General features: G+C 43.0%; 1 pseudogene across 1 annotated transcript in view; it reads right to left on the bottom strand.

Annotated features, from left to right (window-relative positions):
- Positions 1-8839, bottom strand: part of LOC117660902 (small ribosomal subunit protein bS21m pseudogene) — a 71155-nt pseudogene extending 62316 nt beyond the window's left edge. The window contains exon 1 of the transcript XR_015731385.1: positions 8658-8839. The product of XR_015731385.1 is annotated as a small ribosomal subunit protein bS21m pseudogene (transcript). The remainder of the gene's footprint in view (positions 1-8657) is intronic.
- Between the last annotated feature and the right edge of the window lie 3428 nt (positions 8840-12267).

Below are 12267 nucleotides of genomic sequence, written 5' to 3'. Positions count from 1 at the left end.
GTGCAAGTGACACATGTGCATGTGATGTGCGCATGCGCACTTCCAAACCGGTAGGTAAGGTAAGTAGATTTCACCCCTGCTGCAAGGCCTTGTGAAAGAGTGTCAAAGCAGGATAGGGGTGACAATCTTATCTCTGGAGTGGGATGATGTTCCACAGGGAGGGCGCCATGACAGAGAAGGCCCTTCTTGATGCTGCTAGGTGGACCTCCTTAGACAGGGGACTTGTAGCATCTCCTGCCTCCCTGCTCTGGTAACCAGGAAAATATGGTTTTTCAAATAAAAGGAAGTATCTATTCACACAGCAGATAATCAAATTATAGAACATGCTACAAGATATGTCTACTAGCTTTGGGGTAAAAATTAGATTCACACAGTACAATTGCATCATGATTAGCTTTCCTGGCAGCCACTATCTCCTACATCAAATCTGGTTTGAATCCAATTGCTGAAGAACATAAACAGGAAAGTATCAGAATGTTTGTGTCCTGTTTGTGACTTTCCCAAAGCATCTGAGTGGGAACAAAAGGATGGACAAGATGAATGATAATTTGATTCAGTGTAGCCCTTCTGTTTCTTAGTCATTGGATCATTGTCTCTATTTTTTACAGCAGTTAGCCCATCAAATTTCTAATAAGGATGCTGCCCAAGTCTTGAACAGCCATCAGACTCATCAATGCTTTTGTTATAGTCCAGTCAATAGTATTGCACTTAGAATAGAATACTTAGGATACTTTATTGTCACTTTAAATGTATACTAATCGGCATACATTAAAATGAAATTTCGTGGCATACAGCTCTCAAAGGGTTACCACCTCCAATATACTGTATACTACATAAACATGACAAAATAAATAAATACAAAATTATGCATATACCCACATAATCACATATATTATATGACACAGAGTAACAACATAATTTAGTTCGGATCTATACCTGTACATGGCAAGAAAAACGAATCTTGCAAGTTTACCAGACAGATGGCAACAAAGCTGTTACAGAATCTGATAGTCCTGCTAGAAGTACTTCGAAACCTCCTCCCAGAGGGGAGCAACAGAAACAGACTGTAAAGTGGGTGTGTGCGGTTTCTTTGAGCTCTAAATACATAGCGTGAGGGTGTTAAACTGGTGGCCCACGGGCCGGATGTGTCATGCGCAGGCCACACCCACCCCAGCTCTGCAAAGGGAAAAAAAATGACATGATACATCACGTGATGGCAACGTGATGCAGCGAGTTTGACACCCATGACATAGCGCTTATAAGCAGTATCGTGAATAACAGGAAGTGACCTTGCTATAATCTTCTCGGCTGTCCTTACCACTCTCTGTATGGATCTTCTATTTGAGGCACTGCTGCCACCAAACCAAACTGTGATGCAGTTTGTTAAAATGTTCTCAATTGTGTCTCTGTAAAAAAAATGGCCAGGACAGAAGGAGAAAGATGTGCTTTCTCAATTATGCAAGCTTTCTAGCTGTGACTTTCAGAACCAAAGTTTGTTTTATGACTAGGAGATGAGGTATAGATAATACAAGAGCTCGGTTCCATCTGCATATTTATGCAATCTATTTCCTGATTTACCATGAAGGTCTTCCTTGTCTATGTAAGTCTCCTTATATAGATAATATATATACACAGAAAAGTGTTGTCTTCCTTGTGTTGTTCTAATTGTGGCAGCAATCTAATGCCCAACCATAAGGCTTTAGACCAGTGGTGAAATCTAAAATTTGTTACTACTGGTTCTGTGGGCATGGCTTGGTGGTGGGGAGTTAATGTGACTGGGTGGGCGTGGCCAATTTTTTTTTTTTACTTTTAAAACCATTTTTTCTACAACCTCTTCGGCGAAGAGGTTGTAAAAAAATGCTTTCAAAAGGCTCTGACGATCCCAGCTGAGTTGCCTGATCGTCAGAGGCTTTTTTTCTTTTAAATGCCTCTGACGATCAGGCAACTCAGCTTGGATCGTCAGAGGCTTTTAAAAGAAAAAACGCCTCTGACAAACCAAGCTGAGTTGCCTGATCAGCAGAGCTTTTTTTCTTTTAAATGCCTCTGACGATCCAAGCTGAGTTGCCTGATTGTCAGAGGCATTTAAAAGAAAAAAAAGTCTCTGCCGATCAGGCAACTCAGCTGGGATTGTCAGAGCCTTTTAAAAGCATTTTTTCTACAACCTCTGAAAAGATTGTAGAAAAAATACTTTTAAAAGCCTTCGACGATCCCAGCTAAGCCGCGCGATCATCAGAGGCTTATTTTTTTACTTTTAAAAGCATTTTTTCGGCCGAAGAGGTTGTAGAAAAAATGCTTTTAAAAGTAAAAAAAAAAGCCTCTGATGATTGTGCGGCTCAGCTGGGCATGGGGGGAGGGGCAGGGATTTTTGCTACCGGTTCTCTGAACCACCCGCCTCCATCGCTACTGGATCGAGTAATCCGGTCCGAACCGGGAGCATTTCACCCTTGCTTTAGACCTTGTATGTTGGTTCTACTGAAATTACATTATTTTATCTCATGAGAATCCAGGCATATTGTTGAAATAAAAATGAAAATCAAGATGAAAAATCTGGCTGAGTAAAAGCACTGAGAATGAAATAATGAAAGAGCTCAAGACACACAGATGATTAAGCCTGGAAAAATATTCCAAAAGACTTTTATAGAAACCTCAGAAGGAAAAGATAAAAAGAAGCTTTGATTATTATTTTTTTCTTTTGCTTTGTTCATTTAGTTATGGATGATAGCATGTAAGCAATCTACCAGACTAAATATTTTTCTAGAAAATTACTTTTCTTCAGAACAATCAATGGTCATTTTGTTCCTTTATGTTCTTTAAAATAATTCTCTGGTTACAACAATAAAATTTCCAAAGCACATCAGAAAGCAAATGTTTTACAGCTAAACTTTTCAATAAACAATCAGAAAACTAATTAGAATGAGTCTACAGAATATACTTTTATGGACCTATAGCACAGGTGGGTTTCATCAGGTTCTGACCAGTTCTGGAGAACCGGTAGCAGAAATTTTGAGTAGTTTGGAGAACCGGTAGTAAAAATTCCCGCCCCCATTTATCCTCTGCCTCCCAAGGAAGGTCTTGATCCGAGGGAGACCACTGTTCCACAGATAGCCAGATATGAGTCCCTTCTTGTGAAGTGGGGCCGTGGAGTGCAGATGGGTTTTTTGATCATGTACCTGGCTCCCTGCCGCGTGGCAACGACCCTGCCTGAGCTGCTTGACGTCATAGCCGAGGTGGCGGTTGATACCCCCAGACTTTTGGTCATGGGGGATTTCAACCTGCCATCCATCGGTGAAATGTCTGAGGTGGCTCGTGAGTTCATGGCTTCCATGATGGCCATGGACCTGACTCAGTTAATTCATGGCCCTACTCACTCGGGTGGGCACACACAGTTTTTATCTCTGGTCAGTGGTTGAGTGGTCTTGATACAGGGGATATAGTTACCGAATCCTTGTCATGGTCTGACCACTCGCTCCTTCGACTTGACTTTCTAACTGCTGCACTCCGCTGCAGGGAGGCGGGACCGACTAGGTGGTTCCGCCTCAGGCGCCTGATGGATCCTGACAGGTTCCAGATGGAGCTTGGGCCAATTCCTGAGACTCTGGCTCATGACTCGGCTGAAGTCCTGGTGGCCGCCTGGGACAGTGCAGCCTCCGGGACTTTGGACCGCATCATGCCTTTGCGGCCTCTGACCCGGCACCGAACTCACCTAGCTCCTTGGTTCTCTGAGGAGCTGAGGGAGATGAAGCGCTGGAAAAGACGCCTGGAGAGCGGTTGGAGGACCAGCCATTCCAAATCTGACTGAACGCTGGTGAGGTCTCATATTAAGACCTACCTAGTGGCGATAAAAGTGGCAAAATCTAGCTATTTTGCCACCCTTATTGCGTCATCAGATAATCGCCCAGCCACCCTGTTTAGGGTACCCGCTCCCTCCTCCATCAGGGAGCGTGGGATGATCCTTTGCAGGGTCGAGCTGAGGATTTTGTGCAGTATCTGCATGACAAGATTGCTCTGATTCGGGAAGGTCTGGCCTCTGACTGGGTGAGTCCAGACGGGATGACTGAGGCAGGTCTTAAGAGTGTTATCTGGGAGGAGTTCGATCCTGTGGCTCCTGAGGACGTGGACAGGATTCTGGGATGGCTGAACACGACCACATGTTTATTGGACCCGTGTCCCTCCTGGTTGGTGCTGGCTTCCCGGGAGGTTACATGAGGCTGGCTCCAGAGGATTATTAACGCTTCCTTGAGCGAGGGTGTCCTGCTGGCCGCCTTGAAAGAGGCGGTGGTGAGGCCCCTCCTGAAGAAGCCCTCTCTGAATCAGGCTGTTTTGGCTAACTATCGTCCAGTCTCCAACCTTCGTTTTATTGCGAAGGTTGTTGAGAGTGTGGTGGCGCGGCAGCTTCCACAGTACCTGGATGAAGCTGTCTATCTAGATCCACTCCAGTCCGATTTCAGGCCTGGGCACAGCACAGAAATGGCATTGGTCGCGTTGGTGGATATTCTCTGGAGGGCTCGGGATAGGGGTTGCTCCTCTATCCTGGTCCTGTTAGATCTCTCAGCGGCTTTTGATACCATTGACCATGGTATCATGTTGTGCCGGCTGGAGGGTTTGGGAGTGGGGGGCACCGTTTTGTGATGGTTCTCCTCCTACCTCTCTGACCGGTCGCAATCTGTGTTGGCAGGGGGGCAGCGGTCGACCCCGAGGCGCCTTGTCTGTGGGGTGCCACAAGGGTCGGTCCTCTTGCCCCTTCTGTTCAACATTTATGTGAAGCAGCTGGGTGAGATCATCCGTGGCTTTGGGGTGGAGTTCCATCAGTATGCTGATGATACTCAGCTGTACATCTCCACCCCAGGCCACCCCAACGATGCCCTTGAAGTGATGTCCCGGTGCCTGGAGGCCATGCGGGCCTGGATGGGGAGAAACAGCCTCCGACTCAACTCTTCCAAGATCGAGTGACCGTGGCTTCCGGCGTCCTGATATAGCCAGCTGGTGCCATCGCTGGTTATTGGGGGCGAATCATTGGCCCCCACGGAAAGGGTTCACAACTTGGGCGTCCTCCTGGATACACGGCTGTCTTTAGAAGAGCATATGACGGCCGTGGCCAGGGGAGCTTTTTATCAGGTCCGCCTGATACGCCAGTTGCGTCCCTTTCTAGATTGGGACTCCCTACGCACGGTCACTCAAGCACTCGTCACTTCCCGTCTGGACTACTGCAATGCTCTCTACATGGGGCTCCCCTTGGGGTGCACCTGGAGGCTCCAGTTGGTCCAGAATGCAGCCGCGCGGGGGATTATGGGAGCGACGGGGCGCTCCCATGTGACACCTCTCCTGCGTGAGCTGCACTGGCTTCCTGTGGTCTTCAGGTGCGCTTCAAGGTGTTGGTGACCACCTTTAAAGCGCTCCATGGCTTAGGGCCGGGGTATTTATGAGACCGCCTTCTGCCGCCAATAGCCTCCCACCGGCCAGTATGCTCTCACAGAAAGGGACTCCTCAGGGTGCCGTCGGCCAGACAATGTCGGCTGGCGACCCCCAGGGGGAGAGCCTTCTCTGTGGTGGCACCTGCCCTCTGGAATGACCTGCCCCCAGAGATACGCACAATACCAGACCTCCGGACTTTTCGTCGGGCCCTGAAAATACATCTTTTTCACCTAGCCAGACTGGTTTGATCCCATCCCTTCAATTTTTAATTTGTAATTGGTTTTAACCTGGGTTGTTTTAATTGGATAGCCAAATTATTTAATGTTTTTAAATTGCTTTTAAATTTTATATGTTATGTTTTACCATGGCTGTTCACCGCCCTGAGTCCCGTTGGAGAAGGGCGGTATACAAATAAAATAAAATAAATAAATAAATAAAATAAATAAGTCCCAGCTGATCAGGAGGAAATGGGGATTTTGCAGTAATCTTCCCTTGGATTGGGGAGAGAATGGGGATTTTACAGTATCCTTCCCCTGGAGTGGGGTGGGAATGGAGATTTTACAGTATCCTTCCCCTGCCACACCCACCAAGCCACGCCACGCCCACCAAGCCACACCCACAGAACCGGCAGTAAAAAAATTTGAAACCCACCACTGACCTGTAGATTCCTATATGGACAGGTTCTTTAAAATACTGAGTTGCTACGGTGCATATTTTTTGTATTTGGAAGCTCACTTAAAGATTATTATGTACTATACCATAATTACTTCTCGCTAACCTTTTTTTGGAAGGGCCCAAGAACAACCAAAATCCAAGAACTATCATCAGCATGTGAAAAACAAGAAATTAATAGCCATTAAATTAGCTGTTAAAGTCCTCCTAGGACTATGATGGCGAACCTATGGCACTCATGCCACAGGTGGCATGCGGAGCCATATCTGTGGGCACATGAGCATTGCCCTAGCTCAGCTGCAGTGTGCCCACACGGGGTGAGGAAGGCCGTTCTCACCCTCCCCAGGCTCCAAAAAAGCCTCTGGAGCCTGGGGAGGGTGAAAAACTGGCCTACCAGGCCCACCGGTAATTTTTTTGCCGTCGAGTGCCAAAAGCAGGGGGAGTGTGTGTGGGGGGGATCACAGTCGCATGCATGGTGGGGTGGGGCATGGGGGGCATTGAATTATGGGTGTGGGCACACACATACGTGACACTCCCCATGCTCCCCCCACTTTTGGCACACGATGGCAAAAAGGTTAGCCATCACTGTCCTAGGATTTAAATCAGAGTCAATTTGGTGTCACAGTTAAGGCACCAAACTAGAGACACACAGATACTGTGAATTTTAGTCTTGCCTGAGGCACAAAACCAACTTAGTAACCTTAGGCCAGTCATTTTTTTTCAGCCCTAGGAATCAGGCAATGCCGAACTGGAAAATCTTGCCAAAAAGCTGTAGGGTCTAGTCCAGTTGTCAGGAAGTCCTTTACTAACTTGAAGACACACACAAACACCCTACCACCACTAAATCAAGGTTCATTGCTCAGCTGAAAGCTTGGGTACCATCTGCACACAATCTCAATATTGTTATTATCAATTTTTAATGTGTCAGAAGGGAAAAATTCTGAAATACATGCCTAGAAAGCAACTGTATATTTAAAGTATATTTAACTGAACTCAATTTTTTTTTAAAAAAAAATGAAATTAATTTTATTTTTGTCATCTCCTCATCTGCTACTTTTTGAGTGTGGTCTCCAGCATACAACTCAAATGTCAGATGCAATGCTTATTCCAGAGGTGGCACACTTCTGATTGTCAAGAAGAAAAGATTCTTTGGGCTTTTTTTTTTCTTCCCACAGGGCTCTTGAAAGTTAAAGGTATCAACATCAGGGAGGCTTTATTGAAGTGAGAGGACAAGAATCACTCATTTATGGCTCACTGCCTCTCATTTGGCAAGGATGTGTAATGATAATACAGGTTATCATTTCTCAGCTGTTCTATGGAGGTTCACCCTAATTTTTACAATATTCCTCAATTAGCAAATGGTGGCTGGATTACCAGAATGTTAAACTATAATGTGACAGGATACAATCTGGGTCAGTCACCGGGACCAGAGGTTTTGTCTTCTGAGCTTTCGGACTCTCTTAGCAGAGTGTGTGCTTTGGGCTGTTCTCTGTGTGGTATTTTTTTATGATGCCTGTTGTATGTGGCTTTTTATATGTTGATTGGAGTGTTGATGACTGGCTATTAAGTTATTGGCTGTTGTTTGTTTGTGCTGCCAATCCCTCTCTTCCTTGATAAGCTGGTGGTAAATCAGCACTTCTGTTGACTGATGAGGGGCAGTTTCCCAGGCTTCAATCATTTCCAGGCTGTTTTTGTGCCTGCCTGTCTAACAATCTTAGTAGCTGCAAAATGGGACACATACACTCCTGGGACATGTATATTCACCTTCATTCATTGTCTGAACTTGATTCAGTGTCTGGGTCACCTGCAAACCCCTCCCCCAATCACTGAGACTTAGTTAAGAACTATCCATAATTTAACATAGCATACGAACCCAATGAGTATCTGCTAGCATTTTTACAGTGGGTTTCGTTGTAATGCATCATTCCTGGGCAGTGTCAAACTGAAAAGTCATCTCATATGGATGGTTCAAATAAATAGAAAACACAGATTTTGCTATTTTAAATCGATACTATGCCAATGTGTCATATGAATTGGTTCAGAAAGGCCTCCATCAAGCCTTAGGCATTTAAGAGGGAAATATAACAGTGGCTTGAATTTCAAGTAGCTTAAGCCAACACATGTCTTCTGTTCATCTCCCTTTACCTTCCAGAAGTTATAATTTAAGATGCAAAAAATATAACCAGACTCAGGCTAGTTAACTCTCCTTTAATTAAAAATAGCTTTGGGTGTCTGAAAATACACTACATGAATGTTGATGCTGGTATATTTTCAGCTTTATTTGAAGAGCTGGCATGTTTAAAACCTCTAAGTTTTAATACAAATAGTCTTAAATACTGGATTGGAGAGAAAGATGACACATCCTCGTGATCAGGGGTCAAATGCTACCAATTCGAACCAGTTCGCCCAAACCGGTAGTAAAAAAAAATGCTACCAGTTTGGATAAACCGGTATTTCCAACGATCAGCTGTGCTGCGTGATTTAGATTCGCTAGAAAGCAGGAAATCCTGCTTTCTAGTGAATCTAAATTGTGCGGCACAGCTGTCCCCCCCTCCGCTCACTGTTCTACTTACCTTAGAAAAGGCTTCTGAATCCTCCTTTTTCAGTGCTGCATGGTAGCGCCTGTGGTGCGCATGCACGCAAAGTGCATGTTTGGCATGCACCACGCATGCACGCACGCAGCAAACTGGTAGCAAAGCGAACCGGTAGCAGACTTCAGAGCATTTCACCGCTGCTTGTGATGTTTTATTGGAGAAGAAAAGAACTAATCTTCAAAAGCTGGGAAAAAGAGGAAATTAAAAGAAGTATATTGTGTTCAGCAAGACTCAAAGAAACCCTAAACTGTATCCGCTGAAATTCATTCTTCTCTGCAACTGTTAATTGCAAAGGGACCTTTGCATCCAATTATCTGCAACTCAGACAACATTGGAAGCAAAACCAGATGGCAGCCTTCCTTTTTCAATTACTGGGCTGCTCTCAGTTTAAGGCTATCCTATATAGCCTGAAATCCCTTCCATAGGAAAAAAAAATGAGGGGAAAATTGAAATAAAAAGCTGAACAAATATTTTAAGATAGCTGTTCTTCAACAAAAGCTATCCTGTTCTGTTTGATTTCGGGTGATCTTATTTTTCTTTAATTGTTTACGAATTGTTTGTCAGCTGCCTCCAGTGCCTTTGACAGATGGGATAAAATTGGTTTAAATAAACAAGGAGGAATGTCCATGATAAGGCAGCATAACACGAACAACAAACTGTCAATTAATCAACTTCTTGCTAAGGGGACCACAGATTTTGCTTGACAGATGCAACCGAACCTTTGCAACACTAACATACAAAAAGCAAGTAAATAAATTGTAAGAGGCTGCCTTGAAGCAGCATTGTTCTGACAGCAAGGGGTGGTGTGAATTTGTTTTAATTATGAAGTACCAGGGACACAGTTTATTCTGCTTCTCCAGTAGGGTCACTCCTTCTGTGCTGATAGTATTTGAAGTGCTCATTGAACCCCAGCGTTGCAATGGGCATGCTTGTGAGTGTGAGAGAGTTTGGGTCCACACATGTTCTTGGAAAATGCGGTTTAATTAAATACATGCTGCTTTCTCCTACTGCTTGGTACCTCGAGTTCCCTAGGAAACCACTCACATAGAAGAGAGAGAATGCTCTGCTTTAAAAAATTGGGGAGGGGGGGGAGGATAAGCTTCAATATGGCACAGACTTTTTTCTTTCTCTTTTTTTAAAAAATTTAATTTCATTAAACTTATCAAAGTCTGCAATACAAATACAAATGAAAATTGTGAGAAAATAGGGGAGGGAAAAGAGGAAAAAAATAATGTAGGATAGAGAGGGAAAAAAAGGTGGGGGGAACATTGACTTCTGATGCCTTTTAGCACCACAGAATAATGTAATATGACAGCCCCAGTTTTTTACTTTTTCATGCTTAATATGTACTTTAATTTTTTTCCATCTCAAGCACAAAATCCAGAATCAGTTTCCAAGCAGAAACAACGTTGGATGTATTTTTTTTCCTTTGATTTAGAGACGTTAATTTAGCCATCTCTGCTAGTTCTTTCCGTTTTTCCAGCCAGTCATCCCTTGTGAGAATTTACTTTACGTTTTTGACATGTGTATTTTAAAAAAACAATTATGAACCTATCTATCATCTCTCTCTCTCTCTCTCTCTCTCTCTTTTATCTATCTATCTATCTCTATATCTGTCCCTCCTAATATTCTTTACTAAACATTTTTATGCTTAGGATTTTGCAATATTACACCATTCTACCAACATCAGTCCTGCTATGATGTTTTCACAAAGAATGAGGTTCTCAAATAAAGATTTATTTGGCAAATACAATTCTGATTTATGCAGTATTTATCAGTGATATTCTCTCACTCCTACAAATTATGTTAGCTGGTGCTAGTCCTCAGTTAATATACATAAATTCCTAAGTGCTATTGTGGATAATTTATATTTAAAGTTTTTTTTTTAATGTAATTGTGGAATGTTTAAAATCTGGTCTAAGTTAAGTAAAACATTATACTCAAGGATGGGAGGAAGGGAAATAAGACATTTCTGCTGCATCTTACTCTGTTATTTTTAGTGGACATTATTCATCTTAAATTAGCACACTTTTCATTTTCTTTAGTCTGCAAAAAAAACAACAAAAACAAACAAACAAAAAAAACACCAAAAACCCAATGGTTGCCATGTATTAGCTTAAAAAAAAACCAAACCTGATTTTGTAGTAACGAGTCATTCACTGTTTCTTTTGCACCCCCATTGTAGATTATACTAAGGGCAGGGCAGGCCAGCAAAGCAATAAATAATTTAAAAAAAAAACCTCTTTAGAATGAGTACAGAGGACAGAAAAGAACAACAAAGATGATTAGGGAACTGGAGGCTAAAACTTATAAAGAACGGTTGCTGGAATTGAGTATGTCTAGTTTAATGAAGTTTAATGAGGTAGAACTAACACTGTACAGGACAACCAGAATGGTTGAAGATCTAGGGAGATTCCTTGAATAATGCTGATGAACTGTGTGATCAAAGGACTCCTTCCTTCCTTCCTTCCTTCCTTCCTTCCTTCCTTCCTTCCTTCCTTCCTTCCTTCCTTCCTTCCTCCCCTCCCTTCCTCCCTCCCTCCCTTCCACCCTCCCTTCCACCCTTCTTTCTTTCCTTTTCATTTGGATAATGAGAGGAAGATGTAGGAGTAGTACTCTTGCTTTAAGAATTTTTAGTTGTCTCCTACTAAGATTGGCGTACAAGGCAGTTGTCAATGTGCAGAACAACACTTTCTCTAGGCGCATACAATTTCTCTATTGATTTAAGTTAAATAAGAGTTCTTGTTAGCCTGAGGATCCTGAAATAGTACTGTTCAGACCCGATGTGCAACCACTTCAATTAGGCGCTAGAGCCGCTCTGCTAATTTTTCTAACAGGAAAAATTTCCACTTGCCCTGCACAAGCCAAAAACTCCAGGGCAAAAAGAGTAAAGTTATCAACCCCTTTCATGCATATTTCAGCATTTTTCACAGCCCAAGTTCAAGAGCTAAATTTAGCCAGGGTGCTATTGCTCTGAATGCATTAGTTTATAATCCACACATTAACAACTGCAAAGGTGAGACATTTTCTCAAAACCTGGCAACCAGTATGTGTTTTAAATTTTTTTTTTAAATTCTTTGATTAACACCCGGTCAGCAAAATCTGAAGGTGAGGACCTAGCTGAAACTTTCAATACAGCATTTCTTTCCAAGTTTCCCTACACAGATGAGTTTAGATTATTTTTCCCAAAACTGCATCCACCAAATTGCCAATATGATTTTGATGATAGGATTGTCATATTCCATTTAGAAAGTGCAGTGTGAATGAGCTGTAGATTTAACATGGTTGTTATCAACTGTTCAAAATTAATGCAATTCTTCCCTCGCCTTTCTAAACCGTAGGCAGCTCACAAGGCAGATTGCATTCGTAAAAATCACATTACTGAAGTGAAACCATATCAGATCACCATGTGGAAAAGCAAGCTTCCCATATAATGTTATCTGTCTACCAAGTCAAAAGCCTGCAGCAACTAAAAATAAATGTTCAAGCGAATGAGAAAGGAGTCCACTTTAGCTTCAGAGAACAAGATGTCCCTTAAATGTCTATGGAGAGTTTCAATCATCCAGGTTATGTCACAGGACAATCACCC

This window comes from Pantherophis guttatus, chromosome 1, assembly GCF_059756535.1.
Source record: "Pantherophis guttatus breed Tessera chromosome 1, ASM5975653v1, whole genome shotgun sequence".
Lineage (NCBI taxonomy): Eukaryota > Metazoa > Chordata > Lepidosauria > Squamata > Colubridae > Pantherophis > Pantherophis guttatus.
This window is presented reverse-complemented; position numbering and strand designations above follow the sequence as displayed.